General features: G+C 39.8%; 1 protein-coding gene across 2 annotated transcripts in view; it reads right to left on the bottom strand.

The window, feature by feature from the left end:
- PTPRD (protein tyrosine phosphatase receptor type D) overlaps positions 1-20,117 on the bottom strand; it is a 1,173,827-nt gene that overhangs the window by 356,626 nt on the left and 797,084 nt on the right. The window contains exon 1 of one of the 2 annotated variants that reach the window (XM_085043362.1): positions 9,541-9,676. The exons of the other annotated variant lie outside the window; for it this stretch is intronic. The gene's annotated coding sequence lies outside the window, so the exon portion shown is untranslated. Of the gene's footprint in view, positions 1-9,540; positions 9,677-20,117 lie in introns of those variants that run through there. 2 annotated transcript variants of the gene reach the window in all.

The raw sequence follows: 20,117 nt of genomic DNA, 5'->3' as shown, positions 1-20,117 counted from the left end.
CACAGTTACTGAGAGTTCACAATGTCAGATATGTTCTCATAACAAGAAGCAAGAACTTCTACGGAGAGCTACATTTAAAGGACTGCATCCAGAGAGAGTTAAGTGTACTGTGGAAGAGTTGGAATGAAGTAGATATCGGCATTTCTTCAGGAAGATACAATTCTCTTTAGTAACTGCTGTTAATACAACTGCAAAATTGCAAAAGCAAGATGGAGAACAACTTTGAGAAAGAGGTGGGGAAGGGACACACCCAGTCACAGTAGTGAGATCATCATTGACCATCTGGCAGTTTTGCTTCAGTGGGAAAACTGTGAGGTTGTAAAATCTCACTCTTTATTCTTTCAGGTGGGTGAATTCAGGTTTCCTCCCATTCTCAAGCTCTTCAGTGCTTTCAACTGTTCTGTCTCATTAAACATGAAATAGATCTCAAAGCTATTTTCCAAGCAACAGGCAAAAGTTGCAGAAAAAAATCTCTAATTTTCTGACTGGCATCTGCAACATGAAGTTAATCCAGGAAAGCAAAAATTTCACACCAAAATGGCTCTTCACCTCCTAACCAAAAGGGCTGAAAAAGCATCTGGCATCTGCAATATGAAGTTAATCCAGGAAAGCAAAAATTTCACACCAAAATGGCTCTTCACCTCCTAACCAAAAGGGCTGAAAAAGCATCTTGTCTGTCTGTTAAGAGTATATGTCTAGTAAGCACAGGTTTCTATTATAAACATTTCTAGCAACTCAATTCATCCTCATGGTAGAAAAATCCTACAATATTTTTCTTCTGCACGATAATCTGTTTTTATTTTTTAATTAATCTCTGTCTCTCTAACCTGGACTACGGCAGAGATTAGCAAAGATGAGAAAACACTTTTAAGGCCACTGCACCTTTCATGGTTTACATACTCCATAGTAAAATTGAGATTATAAATTCAAACTGCTTGAAGACATACGAATCCACATCTCTGACAAGTCCAGTAGTTATTTTCATGCTTTCTAATACCTTTGGAATAAGATTACCCTTGTGCACTAGATTAATAAAGCAATCCTATGAATAAATCGGCAAAAGATACAGTCCTAGTAAGTGTCCTTTTAGGGATTACATTGCCCAGAAGGACATGTATCTGTTCCATCAGATACAATGAACAGATGAAGAATAAACATTTCCTTTTCATATATACACAGTATTAATTACATTCAACCCCAAATTGCCCAAAACTAAGCTAACCAAAATACTATTGCTGAAGTCTTAATACTGGTTTGGTTTGGTTTTTTTTCCAGAGTAATAATGCCTAATTAACCCCAAGGAATGCCAGGATTCTTATAGAGGTATGATTCCTCCGGCAAGCATTCCTTGCCACCTGTTAGCATTAGAAAGTACAATGCCCTCTTCATTGTCTGCTTCCCTTGATAACATTTAGAATTTTCATCTGGTCAGTATGCTGATACTTCATATGACCATTTAAGACACCTTTTGAAAATGTAAATGGGAAGCAGTGTAAATTCTACATACTGAGCTTGGTGACAACAACAATTTACACTTCTCTTTAATAAAATAATTGCATTAGCGTTTCATTAATATCAACTAAGACAAGCACTTCTTTAAGTTAATATGACAATTTTTCTGTCACATGCCATGTACAGTAGAAAAATTAAAGGCTTTTCATGTCAAACAAAAACAGTATCTCAAAATACCTAATTTACTAAATACGTAAGAAAAATAATTTCACTGTTTGGAAAATTCTGTTAATTGAGATTCATTGATGCACTTAATGAGCAAAACTCCATTCTTTATTAAATAGGTCAAATATGAAAAAAAATCTAATAACAGAATCCATCTTCTATTTATAGCAAAATAAATTGGTAAATAGTGAACATTTATTACTTAAGCAAAGAGAGTTTTCCAAATAAAGTTGATGGCATGCTTCCAGTAAGTAGAATACATAGGCATTTGGCAAAATGCCATTTTCTTGATGCAAAATTGTTCTTAAGTGATTCTTACTGGATAAGTATTTCTCTTTACCAAAATGCTTCTTACTCCCTAATTTATGAGATACTATAAATCAACTCATCAGATGTTTTATTAAGCTTTCGTGTCTGAATTTGAATTTAACCACTGCTAGGATTATTCGAAGGAAAAGTGCTATCACTTATGCAAAGGCACAAAAGCACTATGGATCTGATCCAAATAATGCTGCTGTCAAATGAAATCTTTCTCACCAATCACTGAGGGCTTCCAGCCTATTAGAATAGCTCTTCTAAGGCCTGACAGAAAAATCCACCTATACCTTTAAGGTACAAATTAATACAAACAACTCAAAAAAAGGGTCTGCAATCTTAGCAATAAAGCAGTCTGGGATTTTTGTGCACCTTTCTCAACCAAAATTCACTTATTTGAAGTCGATCACATCATCACGTATCAGGAACAAATTTCAACAGCTCAGGGAAGGCAGACAGTCCAAAAATTAAAAAGTCTGACCTTAACAAATGCTCCTGGAAACACAGGTAAGAGTAGCTAAATTATCCTTCTTTATTAGCAATATATATTGTGATACCTGAATTAAACAAGATAACAATAGACATCCTCAGAGTAAACTCTTTCTACCTGATGAACATCCACCCTTTCATCCCTGATGGCTATCAATTCTGCCTCGGTTATGCTTGCTGAAGACCATTAACATATATTCCTTCCATGCGAAAAAAACCGCCAGATCCTACTTTTAGATGAAAAAAGGAAAGTATGTTCTGAAACATATCTGAAACAACTGAAAAGTCAAAAGTCAATTCCAAATTTCTTAACTCAGGCTAAAGTAATATGAAAGAAGTTCTAAACGAAATCATATCTTCCTATTTACTTTTTGTAGCTATTTCTGTGTACTTCTATGAAACAAAAGGGCACACTCATGACTAGATTTATCCTTGTTACTGACAAATCTACTTATTCTTTCTCACTTGTATGAGTAGCTTGTCTGAACTATGCAGCAACACAAGCTCAGCATTGAACATACCTAGTTGTTGTGGGCTTTCTTTTTCCCTCAAGGAATGCTACTGGTTACTTTGGAGAAGAGACATAAGGCTGTAAATTCCTATCCTCCATCGGTAGCAGTGACCTCAGAGCAAACCCCACAACTGGCTACAGGCATCCAACATCCATCACTGCTCCTGAAACCTAATCTTTCAGGGAAGGACAGCTGCACTGGGCAGTAGTTAAGCAGCTTTCTAAGATACACTATCATCCTAAACAAACAAAAATAAATAAATAAAACTTCCTGTCCTACTTTCTGATCAGTGTTTGAGAAATCTCTTATTGCAAGCTCTTCACACCAAATTAATGACTTTCAAAATATAACTGTTAGCTTATTAAGAAAAAATAGTCAAATTCCAGAGTGTTAACACACAGTACACCTGTAAAGAGGATTTTAATAAATGTAGCATAAGAGGCAAAGAAATGATGCAACTGACATTCACATTACAGAAAACCTAGAAAGAAAATACTTGGTCCTACACCCTTTAAGAAAAGACCTCCCTGCCTATTGTAAATTCCACATAGGGAGAAAGCCTCTCCTAAAGCAAAAAGACAAGAAAAATAAAAGTGATTATAGAAGTTTAATAATACAAGTGAACACAGACAAATTAACCCTATCTTGAGTTTAGAAATAGTGACACAAATCTGCTTCCTAAACCCCTTCTCTGTGGCATAAAGGAGATGAAAGAACAGGATAGAGTACGGAATACCTGTATGTCTTTTTGTGAGCTTTAATCAAGATCGGTTTTATCCTTTTGGTCTTTTAGGAAAAAGGGAAAGGAGGGGGGAGGAGAGGGAAGGGGAGGGAAAGGGAGTGAAAAAATAATATAGTAGAAATAGCACTCTAACCCTTGCACACAAAATTCAGCTTTTTTTGGCAAAGCTTTATAAAAAGGGTATAGCCCACAGATAGTTTCAAAAGCAATTAAGATTTTTAAAAATTCAGTCAGCATTGTAAAGCAAGCGACATTACTGTGTTCAAACTTAGCACACAATTATTTTCTGAAGATCAGAAAGACTAAGACATTGCTACCAGAATGTATTTGAATTTTCTCTTGCTGAGTCAAAGCAAGTAACGAAATCCCTAGACTTTGGGTTAAAACCACTGAATAAGCCGATGTGAGATGCTGAAGTCAAAATGGCATTGGGTGAATTTGTGAGATAAACATACATTTATATGCAAATTTGTACCTAAACCCCTTTTGTTTTGGTCAGGTTGGTACTGACTGTGTTCTTCTTAGGAATCACCCGATTCCCCCACCGAAAAAGCCAGATTTTACACACCACTGACTGAACTCTGACTTACAGATACGTAATTTCCAGAACACTAAAAACTGTAAAAGAAAGAGCAATACAATTGTTTGCATTACTTGATACACCACATTTGATATACTGCTTAGGAAAAAAGTGTGCATTACCTGACCAAAACAATATGTGAGCAGTTCAGCTGGCACTAACCAGGACATCCATCTTGATTGTCTGCAAATAATAAATTAATTTGTATACCCATGGAGTGCCTTCACTAACTGGATGATTACTGAAAAACTCAAGTAACTCCACTGTCCTTAAAGAGGAAGAAGCTCAGGACATGGTAGTATAGTATTAGGACATGTTCTCTGGTGTAATAAATCAAAATGTCTAAAATTCCATCGTTTTCTGTTGGCTAAGGAGGACATTTTCTGCTCATCCTTTGTATTCAAAGGAACACACAGAATCCCCATCAGAAATTAAACATCAAGTATAAACAGGGATTTTTGAAAAAACCTCTATCTCTTTTGAAATTCTACTGCAAGATGAATCACATTCTCTTTTTTGTTTTTCTCCTTCTGTAACTGTGCTATTAAGGTTATGAAGAAGGCTGTCACAGCATGTAAGCAGAAGACACTTAGAGAGGTACATTTAATGGAATATCTAACGGAAGCGCAGACTATGTATACCTGCTGATATAGTTAAAAATAAGCTGAGAGTATTTAGTTTGACTTGTCACTTTTATGAATGAATTGCAAGACCCTGAATAATATTTAAGGTTTTTTTTTAAAGGATTACATATTTTACTCAATTTAATCTCATTTTTTGCATACAAACAATTTTTATTGTTTTGTATCTATTTTCCCAGCATTTTAGCTATCCACTTCCTACAGGAAGACACAAACATGCACTGTTTATAGTAAGTATTATCAATAAGCTTCCAAAAGTCATCTGACCTCATGAAATATAAGTTAAAATTGTGCAATAGTAAACATAGTTCTACCAATGCCCAGTGTCTGAAAAAATAAGTGAAGTGAAGCTTGTAGGAAAGGAATTTAGAGGCAAAGCACTCTCATGTAACCTTTTCCTAAATCATCAGATTTCTCCAGCTGTACTGCAGCCTTCACCGTAGCAGATAACCAGGAGAGAAGTAAGCTTCCTCTCTGCTCCTTCTTGGTAAATTCCTGATAGTATACAAAGAAATATCTTTAAACACAGATTCTTGCTTTAGGCTGCCAAGTTGCCAGCGTACATTCATTAATTGGTTTTATTTAAGGCCTTTTCCAAAGAAAACAAGGATTAAGGAAATAAAGTAAACAACTCACAGAGTATGTGAAATTGAGAGTTTTCATAAAAATTTTGTAGTTGACTGTGTTATGCCAACTGTTTTTAGAAATAATTACAACAAAAGCAGGCTCCTGTTAATATAGACGGCATTATGTGACTGACACTGAACTTAAACCAGCAAATATCTATACCTTTTTGTCAGCTCGTTAGAGAACAAAAGCTTAAAAATCACCACAGTCCCATAAAAAATGAAATACAATGATTCACAGACCTGTTCTGTATTACTCCTTTTGATATCCAAGGCACAAATGAAGAGCCTATCCTCTGCATTTCAGAGCCACCGCCTTGGTTTACTGATAGGCAATACGACTTACACTTTTGAACCGACGTTTATCATTTGAGAAAGCCTTTAAAGCAGATTTCATTACATTTCATCAAAACTTTACCTAAGGCGCACACACACATTTCAGAAAATTAAGCTCAGTCAATATTTGCTCAACTGTTGTCGATAGCATGACAAAAAAAAACCCTCCTGCTGTAACTAGCCCAACAGTGAATGATCTATAAGACTCTGATGTTTTAAAAGACAGCTTATTAAAAAATTACCATACCATAGGGAAACTGCATTTTGACTGTATGACCTTACTGTGATTCAGCTTGAAAATCCTTTCAAATGAGAATTCTCAAAGAGCTTAGTAATGGAAGTTCATTTCGAAGGAAATCCAATATGCAAATATTTCAGCTGTGCTCTTTTACAAATTGTCTGCTTTGTCAGTTTCAAAAACTGAAAACCCACAATGGAACAGTGTAAGTATACTTGACCTTATTGCTTAGCGTCTATTAAGAATGCTATGCCTGGTGGATTTTACATTTCTGAAACTGACACTCAAAAATGTATAGTGCATCTTCAGCCCATGTCCCATAAATGCTGACTACGCTCCAGCCAAAGCCTTGGAGCCGACACACTCTCAAACTTACATAACACTTACAAAGCTAGTTTAAATACACCATCAATCTATGTCTGTTCCTGCCTTGTAGTAATCCTGTTTAGTTTATCTTTTAACCCTATACTTGCATGGAACAGTACCATTACTAATCTAATAGAAAAAACACACAGGCAACAAATCTGATTTTCTCAGCTTACAGAAAATATGAAATGCAGGAGAAACTCAAATCCAACTTTGCCCAGAATTTGTCCCTCCTGAGTCATGTTCATCCCCTTCTCCCATAGGAATCAGGAAAGCAGGGATGTTGGACACAATACACAGCTGGGGGAAATAGATCAAGTAGAGTAAAAATAAAACTAAGTAATATACAATTTGTACACATCTCCTAAAAAAACCTGAAATGTCACGTATTAGTAAGGAATGAGTAACTGGCAACTTTGCTTTTGACATTATGCACCTGTGTAAAAAATGTCTGGTGAAAGTGAGCATATGCCACGCACTGGTATCTGCTCTATGAGAGCAGTTTATACAGGCCCCTAGTGGCTCAGCACACACAGCAGCAGATGAAGGGGAATTCCTACTATTCAGCTTGTGTAGTTTTGGTCCCTGCATTCCTCAAAGGTAGAAGCAAAAGGCAATGTTACAAATGAAAGGTGAATCGCTGACTGGACTTAAATCCTCAGATGCTGAGCTCTTTAATGCAGCCCCAAGTACATTCTTGCAGACCCTCTCCTAAGATTAAGCACTGGTTTACTATCACCCATTGAGTTCGCTGTCTGCCGGTGGTTTGAGTTACATAACCAACACAGCAAAATGCTTATTCACATTATTCTTTAGCGCTCGTTTTAAAAGTAGTATGACTGATGGGTCTAAAAAGCAGGTCCTAAGACCAATTCCTGAAACCTAGAAATACCAAGGTACCGTTTTCGTTACCACGCACCATTCTTAACAGCTTCCCATAGCACACACAAACCATAATGAATTTCTTAGTATCTTAGAGTAGAAGACTTCTACTTAGACAAAGCTTTTACTGCTTTAACTGGATACAAAAAAGCTATACATCATTTACGCGTTGAAAGATATCTAAATATACCCCACCATATTACCACAAGTGACAAAACTAAAATTGGAAAACTACTCATGTAAAAAGTCTCTCATTAAATCCATCCTTTCTGTGTAAAACTCGGTACCTTGAAAATCCCATGCCAGTATATTTACAGCTTTTAGCAATTTTGACTGAGGGAAATTTGACAGCTGAATTTATTAAACTGACCAGTTTGTCAATTTCACACATTAAAAAAGCACTAATAGTTCATCTCGTGAGAGGGAATTTAAAGAAGCAATGAAAAAATTGCCATCTAAAGTAAGATGCAAGTACATATGACAGTATTTAGGACAGGGGAGAATTTTTTTTTTCCTTCGGAGTTGCTCCATTCATAACAAGAATTGTAGGAGCTTCACTGCTCCCAGCCCAGGAGAAAATGATGTCATTTACTATATACTTTTACAGCAAGAAAAGTATTGACTATTACAACGTTTTAAACCACTAGCAGATACTAGAAGAAAAAAAATACAGTATATACATTTTTCCATTTCTGTATTGAAATTCCCAATAATGTCCCAACATTACAGAGAAGTTGCTTGCGCTTGAACAAAAGGTGTGTTGGAAGTGATCTCTGAAAGACTGAGAAGACAATCATAGCTTCCAACATTAATCCTAAATTTAAGAGAATACAAGTGTCATCAAAAATACTGTCTGCGAACAGGAAACTCAAAAGTAAATCAGCATCTACAGACTTATCCCCAATGTAAAGCCGTCTCAAGGCGACGTATGAAGGAACACATAAAACCCTAACTACTCTGTGTAAATAAACTGACCCTTCTACGTGCATCAAAACTGGGAATATGGACCTCGAAATCATGGTAAAGAAGCTGCCATCCTTACACGAGGCAGTAACTGTACAAAGGCCACGCAAAAGAATAAAATACGCATGACAGCAGTTCTAGAGAAGTAACAAGGTGGAGCAGACATTCGAAAGCCATACATGCAAGCCTGAGTGGTAATCGCTTAAAATGGGACGAATACCGTTCTGTCGAGGACGGACGGCATAGGAAACAGACAAAACAGGGGATTCGGTGCAAGGAAACAACTGTTTTATCTGCCAGTCTGCGAGAGCCCGGCTGCAGCAGCAAGGAGTGCCTCCTTGCACGGGCAGACGGCGCAGAGGGAGCTGCTAAGTTTGCCGAACAAATTCAAGAACCCCTTTGCAAGCGCTTGGAAAACAGAGTTTCCAGCCCGATGTGCTTCCTTTCAAGTGGTTTCGCGAAAGTAAACAAAGAAATTAAAAGCCTAACCTGTGAAAAGCTTCACATCTCCGTGCCTCTCTGCTCCGCCGAGAGACAGCAGGAGGAGGAGGAGAAGGAGAAGGAGGAGGAGAAGAAGGAGGAGAAGGAGGAGGAGAAAGAGGAGGACGATGAGGAGGAGGAGGAGGGAGCCCTGCTCGGACCGGCGCCGGGGGTCCCTGCTGGCCGCTCACCCCCGAGCCCCGTCTCCAGGCAGGCGCCTGGTCCCTCACCCCTGCCACCTTCCCCCTTCTCCCAACCCGTTAGTACAAACAAAATAATTCATATTAATAATTCGTTCGCCAAAGCAAACAGACAGTGTGTAATTACCGTACTCCCCTCTCCCCGCCCGCGTACAGCGGCACTCAGTGGAAACGTCGACTCCGATCCATCAATCGCCCTCTCCCTGCCCCATCCCCCGTCCCCGCACCGCAGCTCCCCTCGCTCCCCGAACAGGCCTCGCCGCCAGGCTCAGACCCGGCGGGGAGGCGCGGGGAGCGGGCTGGCAGCGGCCAGGGGGAAGCCCCGGGGCAGCCACGGGAGAGTTGTGTGCGAGGGACATGTGTGCGGGATGCGCGCACACACACACACACACACGCACATACACTTTTGTGCTCACACACACAAGCGCGCCTAAAGAGGCGGCAAAGAGGGAGCGGCGGCGGAGAAAAAATGGGTCAGGAGCGGGGCAGTTACCTGGTCATGCTGGCTCCCCCGGTCCCAGCAGCAGCCTTCGCCGCTGCCTGCCCGCCTGCCGCTGCTTCCCGCCGCCGCCGCCGCCGCCACCTCCTCCCGGTGCTCCCGGTCGGCTCCGGGCCGGCCAATTTAATCCGAGCCCCGCAGCAGCAGCAGCAGCTACGAGCGAAGCCCCGCCGCTGCTGCCTGGCGCTCGTGCGTGTCTCTCACAGTCCGGTGCCGGCGAGCGGGGGAGAGTCAACGAGAGTCCGAAAATCCAGCATCCAGAAGAGCCAGGTCCCCGCCTGCCTCCTCCTGCCAGCGCCGCCTCTCCTCCGCGCTGCTCTGCTCCGCTCTGCTCTTCTCTTCTTCTCCTTCCTGCGGCGGCTGCTGCTGCTGCTGCTGCTCCCGGGCGCGCTCTCTGTTCCCGATCAGCTTCTCCGTTTCCCCTCCTCCTCCTCCTCCTCCCTCTCTCTCGCTCGCTCTCTCCCTCTCTCTCTTTCTTCCTTCCCCCTTCACTCTTTTTTTTCCCCCTCTTCCTCCTTTTCTTCCTTCGTCCTTTTTAGCCGATTCTTTCGCTTCAAATAAAAGCGAGGTCTCCCACCCACTCTCCCGCCCCCCTTTCCACAAAAAGTGCAGTGCAAACAAAAGCGAGGGGAGAGGGCACAGGGCGGGCGGACTGGGGAGGGCAGACACGAGAAAAATTCCCAGAAACCGTCCCCGAGAGCCGAAACACAAACGACCCTCCCCCCACTCCGCTTCGCTCCTCCGAGGGAGACGGCGGACCGCCGTAGGGACACCGGGAGAGACGACGCTCAGCCGTTTCGTGGGTTTGTTGCGTGTTGGGGTTGGATGGCTGTTTGCGCTTTTTTGTCTGTGTTGTGCTTTTGGATTTTTTCGTCGGGTTGTGGGGTTTTTTGCGATTATTGTTTTTTAATCCTCTTAGGCTGTGTGTATCACAGGAGCCGTACGGCCCCAAGTGTCGGGGAGAGCGCGCTGCCGCTGTCCGTGCCTGTGCGTGTGCGGGAGCGTGGGGGGGGCGCGGAGCGGCGATCCCGGCAGCGCCCGCCCCATCCCGGGCCGCGCGCCGGCCGGCCACCGGAGCCGCGCGCCGCACGCACACCCGCGCGCGGCCGGGCGCGGGGCGGGGCGGTGACGTCACCCGGAGCCGGGCCGGAGGGCGGGGGGCTCGGCGGCCGCGCTCCCCTCAGAGTTGCCCGGGCGGGCGGGCGGCGTTCGCGTGGGTCGGAGTGCTCAACTTCTTGCGCTGAAGCGAAAGGGGTGTTCCAGACGTGCCGGCCCGCGAGGGGTGTCCCGGAGCGACAGTCTTGCGGAGCGGGGTTGTATTATCAGTCATCTTTGTGTACGGCAAATCTCAGATTTTCTTCCTAAAGAACAGTCAGGTTCCATGCTGAGTGACACCACATGTTGCTTGGCTGGGTCGGTGCCGTAAGGTTGGGCTAAAACAGAGTCCATCCCGGCTCATCCTGCCTTGCCCTGTCCAAGCAGCGCATAGGACATAGGTGGAAACAGTAGAATTTAGGTGAAAAGTACTTTGGAAAGTCTCACTGGGAGCTTCTAGGCGTCTTTGGAAGTCTGGAACACATGCCCCCTGTGATACAGGTCACGCTGTGTGAAATGGGGGTCCAGTGGTAGGATGAACACAGTAAGTTCCAGTCCAGCATTGTGGTGGTGGGAACCCATTAATACTGATGCTGGAAAAGTTGGCTTCCCTGGTGAAGTGCAGCTCTGGACACACTGTTGGACTGGTGCTTCTTGTCCTGGGTTCCACACTGACTAGCTGCAGCCCCATCGAGCTGGGTAGTGCCTGCTTCTGAAGTCAGTCTTGTTGGCACCGCAAAGTTCAATGCAGCCTGCGAAGTTCATTGCAGATCATTGCTACTTTTCTGCAAAGGAGAATGGTTTGGGTGTTTTCTATCAAATAATCGTGTTTTATCATCCCCTGGAAAGTAGTGCTGCCAGCATGAAGTCCGACAGAGGTGAAAACAAACTTTGTTCTCCACAAGTCCTTTAAATTGCTGTCTTCTTTTGATGGTGCGTTACACCATGAGAAATGGTCACCCCAATAAATTTATGCTTAAAAGAACACTAATGCTTTCCAAATAGTATCTTACAAAATACCAAGTAACTTTGTAAAATAATTACTTTGTATGGAAAGGTAAATATATGAAATGTGGCAGAGATGATTACTTTTTATCTTGTCAAAAAGAACTAACTATTCCGTAAAAAACTAGCTTTTCGACAGGCAACAGTGTCTTCAAAGTACAACACAAATCAAAAGCTGGGCAAAATGCTACTTGGTCTTTCTTGCAATAAATGTTGTTAAAGAAAACAAGACTTAAATCATCACCTTTGCCCCCTTGACTGTAATGGCTTTAAGGCCGTGTTTGCTTTGAAATGGAAACACTAAATGGATATTTTAGGTTTTAATGTTATGTCCCAGCAGTTCTTATGAGTATACTTAGCTGTTTTAGTGCTCTTCATGCTGTGATCGTTGCATGACATTGTAGAGTTGAGCAATAAACCCATGTATTTTATATTTTTCACATGGTATCTCAACATGGATGGGAGTTTTGAGGACTAGATTTATTTTGCTTTGCCTTATTTTAGAGACATAAGCAGGTTGTGAAGGACTTCCTTCAGTCAGTCTTATAGTGCACACTAGATAGAAATACATCACATTAGGAATAAATATTTCTTGTTATAAAAGTATTAAAACCGGATTTTCTTACTATTATTTATAAGATTTATAAGATTTATAAGATTTATAAGATTTATAAGAAATTAACTTAAATTCATGAAGCAGCATTAAAACACTGTATATTATTGGCGCTGTATTGCATATCAGCATTTGTTATCAGTAGCATAAATTTTGTATTTAAGATAGTAGTGTACACATATATATACATTAATGTATATATGTGGTTTGTTAATACTCCTTCAACATTCCTTCCCTTCTAAGAGGAGATAACACAACAAGCAGTTTAATTCATGTGTTAAAAACTTCTCATTAAGGTAGATTTTTTTTTCCAAACTATATAAAAGAAACCAAACACGTCATTTACACTGCTGGTATATTTTTGCCAGGATTGCAGTAGTACGTTACTCTATGGTTAGCACAGCACTGAATTGGAGATACATTTACACATTTTATAAAAATGCTGAACAATCTCTTAAGATAGTATTTAGACTAGGTTTGGAAGATAGAAATGTTGGTAGGGTTTTTTGTTTGTTCTCTACGAGTTTTTGAGGTGAAAGGAAGATTTTCTTTATTTGGAAATAAGTATCACATATTCCCTCAGAGGTTTTCAAAAGATACGCATCTTTCTCATGTCATTCCATATTAACTGTTTAAATCCTGTTCTTCCTGCTTATGCAGCTGTTTTCAGTCTCCTCATGAAGGCCGTGCACCAGCAGTGAAAATCTGATGTGAAGTGCAGGCTGTGAGTGCAGGTTAAAACTCAAAAGCGGTAGTGAAGGAGTAAGTGAAACAAGTCAGCTTTCCTGCTGTTTGTCTGAATACTTACCTGTGACCATATTCTTGACTAACTTCTACCATAGCTCTTCAAAAGGCCAGCCATAGTCTGCTATGTCTCAGTACCATGAATTTCATGTGTTAGATAGTACTCTGTTCATAGTGTGGAGTGTTATTTTCCTTTCATCTGTTCTGCCTTGTATTATTGCTTGCATTCCTGAAAAATAGTATCCCACTAAGCTGTCTAACACAGTAGGATATTCCATTAACAACTGGAACCAGTGGATATTGGATCAGTACACAGCGAAATCAAGGAAGTTGAAGGGGAGCAGGAGAGATGTATCAGAAAGGTTACTCTGTAGTTGTCTCTCCCTTCTTTTTTCTTCATTCATTATGATTTTCTGTATTTTACAGTTATTTATGATTAACGCATGGCAAGCTGGCGGCTGAAATCTAACAGATGATTTGTCACTAAACTGCATTTATACATATTTTAGGCTTTGGCTTACAAAATTATTATGAGAAATGTTCCCGAGTTGCCATACTGATATTTGAAAATTCTCATTTTTAAGCTGCAGACACTTTGAGTTCCTACTGTTTAAGATAATAAAACACTACTATACAAGTAAACACATGTTATCTATATGCAAAAATTAATTCAGCTAATTCAGTTTGTGTACACATCTTTTAAATGCTGATTTAGTACCTCACTAGATACTGTCAGTACTTGTCATCTTGTAAACATTTGTGATTCATATACATCTTTTACCTTCTGAAACTTAAGTAGTTAGAGACAAAGGTATGGAGAGGAAAGTGATTTTCAGTGCAGCTTTTTAGGATCATTTCTGCCACATCTGCTATTTTTTTTTTCTGTGCTGTCTTCAGGAGATGAGGCTTTATACACCTGTGTGATCCCCTTGGTACCCAAACAACTTCTGTATGTGCCAGGAGACATTTCCAGTCTATTTCAAAGGGTTCAGGTGTTCTATCCTACAGGTCTCAAACCTGTTCTAATTTTTCCTCTGTGGAAATAGATGTTAGAAAGACGAGGGAGATGAGCAGGCTGGTTCTCACACTTGTCCCAGCCTATTAATTGGTGTGACTGAACTGTAGATCCAAGTCGTAGGTCTACCATAGACCCAAAATAGCATGGTGGTGGAATAAGGTGATGTAGCACAATAACTCAAAGCAAATTAGGCTTAATTGTTTCTGCTTGTCAGGGAAGAACTGGTTGTACTAGCTCTGGGGTTTTTTTGGTAGTGTTTTTTGGAGGTTTTAGGGTTTTTTTTAAGTGGAAAGAGTAAGAGGCCAGGAAAACTTGTAATTAATCACACAGCACATGGAAATCTTCAGGGACTTGGAGATGATGAAGGAGGATCAGCTTTATCAAAGTGCACTAGAGTGTGTGCCACAAACAGAAAATAAACAGCAGCTTGTGTAGGGAAAGCTGTAAATAAGATTTGTAGATAGGGGAGGCAGCTTTGTCTTTTATTTCTGTACTATTTGGAGTATCTCAGATGGTGTGAGAACTCTGCTAACTATTCAGAGAGAAAATACTTAGAATACAGAACACAGTGTGGTGGTATTGTTCTTGAAAATCGTGCATATGTATATATATCTAAAGTATGTATGCACACAGGTGCATGAGGTCTGTTTCAAGGTTTGTCGTCAGTTTAAATATAGTGCAGTAAATGGAGTTTTTTGTTCTTTTTCTTTTCTGGATTCAGAATGTAGAAGGTTTTTTATTTACATTTTAAGGACAGCAGCAGGGGGCTAGGACTAGAATGTCAGAAGTATTCTCTAATATCAGAAAAGGAAAATGGAATCCAGTAAAGGAAAATTAACAGCCAAATGACAGATTGTTAGTTTGCATCTTTTGCAACAAACAAAAATTAGACCCCATACATTACCCAGTGCATTTGACTATGTAATGGTTCCTCAACATCACTAGGAAACTAAAGGCCCCATTTTGCACCCACAGGTAAGAGAGAAAATATTTAGAATACAGAACACAGTGTGGTGTTATCACCGTCCGTTTAACACTGTTTGATCTAAATCTTCATACACTTTTTGATATAAATATTGATAAGTAGCAGAATTCAGATATTTTAAAGCTCAGAAACAAGAGGAAGATACTAATAATGTAAGTGATTCACAAAAATGGAAGGTTTGTTAATCTTCAACTTGAACACTAACTTCTCGTTTCTAAGGAGAGACTCACTGCTGATTAGTTTGCATAGCTTCTTTTATATAAAGAGTATATAAAAATTTTATATAAAAATGCTTTCTAGAAAACTGAGGATCTCACAGACTAGCAACTGGTCAAAGTGAAGTCTCATTAATCTGAATGCTCCCTCCTGCAGAGCATCAACAATGTTCAGATCACATCTGATACGGCAGTGCTGTGCTGTCAGGGCATTGAACAGGTAAGAGGGAGGAAAATTAAAAGTCTTAGTTTATATCCCAACATTGACCCTTTTGCGTCTTGAATATAGGAATATTGTGGAGAAGCTGTTCAGTTATCTGAGGGACAGAGTGCTTCTCCATCCCTCTCATGTTGCCTCCTTTCTACTGGTAGATCAAGCAGCAAAGACAAGCATGGTGAGGCAAGAAATGTATTGTCCCAGCAGAATGCTGCATTACAAAAACTTGCAAGACAGAATATGAAATGGGAAAATAAAAAAATAAAATTCTTTTCAACATCTCTCTCCTTACATTTTCCTACAGTTAATATTTGAAAGTCATTATTGGTGTGGGCCCATAAATATTTCAACAACCGTATGGATAAATATTTACTGTACCAACAGAAGGATTTTTTTGCTATATAGACCCTGTCATGATCCATCTTGATTTTAAGTAAACTTGGTTGGCTAGTTTTAAACCTCTTCCATTGAATTTGTTAAATTCTGATCTAAATACAGATTCAAATAATTTTTTTCCCTCAACATAACTCCCATTAACTCCAGATAATGTGTTTCCTAATTAAAAATATAGAAAAGTGCCTGTGATTAGTAGGTAAATCTCCCCATTACAAAAAATGGTGTAATATTTGATAATTACATTTAAGTAATGGACTTAATGGAAAATCAAATTATTCTTTCATTTCTAAATGCAGTTGCTCCAGAGGAAGCTGCAGGTTTAATGGCAGGTCAACCTGGATAAAGCATCCTGAAGTATTTAGTGTTGTCCTGAAGTCTGAGTGCTACTAATTGAGCACTTTTCATAAGCATTGTGTTCACCTTACTTTCATTTTAAAATATAAAATATTTCAAATTCTGTGAATTCTTATATCAGAAGGAAACATTTCTACAGTATGATGGACCTGTGTAAACAGATTACTGAATTTTCACAGAAACGGTAAAAATATTTTCCTTATAATCATTCTGTTTATGTTACCTTTTCATTGTTTCAGTTTATGTTTCCTTCCATCCCATCTATTAATCACTGAATGCAAGGCTGCTGAACATTTACTGTTACAGAATGTAGTATAGAAGCTATGCACTACCACATCCTTTTATGGAATACTGTGTATTTTGGGCAGAACGAGAGGTGTTAAAACCACATTATCCAAACAAATCTGCTCACCACACAACATTCTCTAATCATTTTCATTCTCAGCAATTCAATTAAAACAGAAATTAGGACCATGAGAAAAATCTATATTTTAGCCAAATAAGTTATTCATGAAAAAGGAATGGAAAGATTAAATCTGTTGTATTGAATCCAGATTATTAACAAGCTCAGATGCCAAGTCCTTTTGCTTTCAATGTTGAAAAGCACTTTTCCACATTGAACTAGCCCTGTGAGGGAAATCATATATTAGTCACAGGGGCTTTTTTAAACAGCATAAAAAAAAAACCTTCTGAAAGTTCTGTTATAAAAATGACAACCCATTCGTTATGAACTCCAGCAGACACTTTTTTTGATGCAAATATATTTCTATGACCTCCATATAATTTTTTACCTTTTTTTTAATAGACCCAAGCTATCACAAACATGAACTGGTGGTAATCAAACTCACAAGCTAAGATTCTGCTGGTGTTTTCCCTTTTGGTCCCTTCTCTGAGAAGGCACAAAGGACACAATGGGCAATAAATTCCCACTCCAGTGTTTGTGGAATGATAGTAACATGTTTCCTATTTTTAATTTCAAGTAGATTCTGCATATTTGGGTTGCAGGTATGCCTAAAATAAAAAGAAATAGAGGAAGACTTCTTCAGACTTCCTTTTACTTCCCTTCTCTGCATTTGTTTCTGTGAAATCTGGTTTTGCAACATACATGTTTCTTTTCTCCCACTTAAGCTTTGCATTCTCTTACAATCACTCACATACAGTGCATCTCAGAATCATCTAATTTGTTCATTTTCTAATGCCTTCTTTCTCTGTGTCAAGTGACTGTACTTTCTTCTTTTTAAATCTATCCTTTCTCAAATGCTAGCTTCTCTGTTCTGTTCCAAGACCCTGGGCTACCTTTTCATTTCCTCTTTCATTCATTTGCTCTTTTTCAGATTTACCTTATTCCCTCTTCCTTAAATACCTATGTCATGAGCCTTTTCTAACTCCAAATCCTTCCACTTTTCCTTCCACAAGTACACTTGTGCTTATATAGGTAATGGGGAACAGGGGTAGTGCATAATGTTGCCTAATCTGTATTTTTTGAGATCCCAGACAGGTCAGGACATTCTTGCTCAACACATTGAGAAGGGGGCTACAGCAAAATATTCTGCAACAGTTATATATTGTTTTATTGCCTCCAGTACATACACTCCTACAGAGAATATCCTTCAGAAGCTGGAGGCACTGAGGCAGGGAGCAGTTCTGAACACAGGGTATCCCACTGAATATTTCTTCTTGATACAGCATTCAGCATCTAAATGCTTGGTTGGCTATGCATTGCTCCACTTCTCCCCAGCTAGATCCATTATGGTTCTGCTTGGTGTAAAACTGATCTCAGAAAGAGGTGACTTATAGCTAAAATTTGGTAGCTGTTTTTCTTAAAGGTTTTGAGGACATGGAACATCAAAGGAAAGAAAAGGGCAAGTCTCTGTCTTAATCAGGTTCTGACTAACAAATAGGTCACAAATGTGTCATATTGGGGGCCTGCAGGAGCAGTAGTAAAAGGCATTAGCTGTCCTTTCAAGAACGCAGTAATCTTGGGATCATAAAGATATTAATTCAAATGATACTGATGTGATTGTCCCATATTTTCACATAATTAAAGAGGTAGAAATCCCAGGATTTGTCTAATTCCCTGTAAATAACATACCAGATCTCAGGGTATTTATAAAAGTTTGCCCCTGCCGACTTTATAGTGAGCAGCAGCTGGTTTTATGGACTCACTTGAGCAGAGACGATTTAAAAGTTGTAGCTTGAAAGAATACTGTAATCTTTTTGCTTTGCATGCTGATTCCCAAAGTGGCAAAATGCAGTGATGATAGTGACAGTGGAGGTGTCTTCCTGTAATTATGTTTTCATGACATTCAACAATATACTGAGTACTGTCAATAAGATCTGAAACAGTAAAGTTTGCTACCAAGAGATAAATCATTATCTCATTTCATCACATGAATTGTTTTCATCATACAGATGCACACTCTCACAAACATAGAGCCCCTTTTCCGAAGAGGTTTATACAGAAGAACAAGACAAACTTTGGATGCAATGAAGTACTTTCAGTTGGGACATTTTCTGTCCCACATAGTAGGGTTTAAAAAAAAAATTAGGGAGTGTATTTGTACTTGTTTTCTGGACACAAGGAAGTGCTAGATTTATGAAAATTATTTTTTCTATTATTTCACTAAGAAGAAATCAGTGAAAGAAAATGGGTGTTTTGGTTATAATAAAAATAAATCTGCCACTTGAATGATTTTTGTTCAACAGGAATTGTTAGTTCACTTGATAAGTCCTCAAGCAACTGGCAGACAGAACAGCAAGACTGTATTTAGAAAAACATTATTAAAAAAAATTAAAGGAAAAAATTTTTGCATATATTTCTACTGGCTTATCAACCCAATGATGATTACCAAGGTGTATAAACACCACTCTAGTTAGTGTTTGTCCTTTGTCCAGTGCTACCAGGATGCTGCTTATCAATGCCTAACAAATATTTTGGCCTCTTTATTTTGCTGTTACTGAGCAGAGAAAAGACAGACATACCTTCAGCAGAAGGAGACAGAATCACAGCATCAACTAGGTTGGAAAAGATCTTTGAAATCAAGTCCAACCTATCACCATACACCACCTTGTCAACAAGACCATGGCACTGAGTGCCACGTCCAGTCTTTTCTTAAACACCTCCAGGGACAGTGATCACCTCCCTGGGCAGCACATTCCAATACCCAATCACCCTCTGTGCGAAGAACTTCTTCCTAATGTACAACCTGAACCTCCCCTGCAACAGCTTAAGACTATGTCCTCTTGTCCTGTTCCTGGGAGACTGACCTCCACCCAGCTACAGCCTCCTTTCAGAAGGCAGTTGTAGAGAGGTCATAAGGTCATAAGGTGGTAAGACATGCCTCCTCCTCCTACTCCAGTAGGCCTAAGTGATGGGAAGCCCATGCATGTAACAAATTGCAGCAACTGAGATAAGTTTATAACTGATCATTGCATTGTAAAGAAGAATAAAATAAAAGAAAGAATTTTGAACATAAAAGGAAGTTTTCAAATATTGTTTTCACTTACTAGGGTCATATGATGCAGCATATAGAAGTCATAGAATTACAGTATCATAGAATATGCTAAGTTGGAAAGGACCCATCAAGATCACTGAGTGCAGCTGCTGGCCTTGCACAGGACCACCCCAAGAATCGCACCATATGCCTGAGAGCATTGTCCAAATGCCTCTTGAACTTTGTCAGGCTGGTGCTGTGACCACTTCCCTGGGGAGTTGGTTCCATTGCCCAGCTACCCTCTGGATGAAAAAGCTTTTACTTATCTGACCTAAATGTCTGCTGACTTGTCTTCAGGCCATTTCCTCATGTCCTGTCACTGGTCACAAGAGTGAAGAGATCAGTGTTTGCACCTCCACTTCCCCTCACAAGCATGTTGAAGATCTTGATGAGGTCTCCCCTCAGTTTCCTCCGGGCTGAATAGAACTCAAGTGA

The sequence above is a fragment of the Lichenostomus cassidix genome, chromosome Z (genome assembly GCF_008360975.1).
Source record: "Lichenostomus cassidix isolate B80296 chromosome Z, HeHo_3.0, whole genome shotgun sequence".
NCBI classification, from domain to species: Eukaryota; Metazoa; Chordata; class Aves; order Passeriformes; family Meliphagidae; genus Lichenostomus; species Lichenostomus cassidix.
Note: the sequence above shows the minus strand (reverse complement) of the source record. Positions and strands in the feature narration are given on the sequence as shown.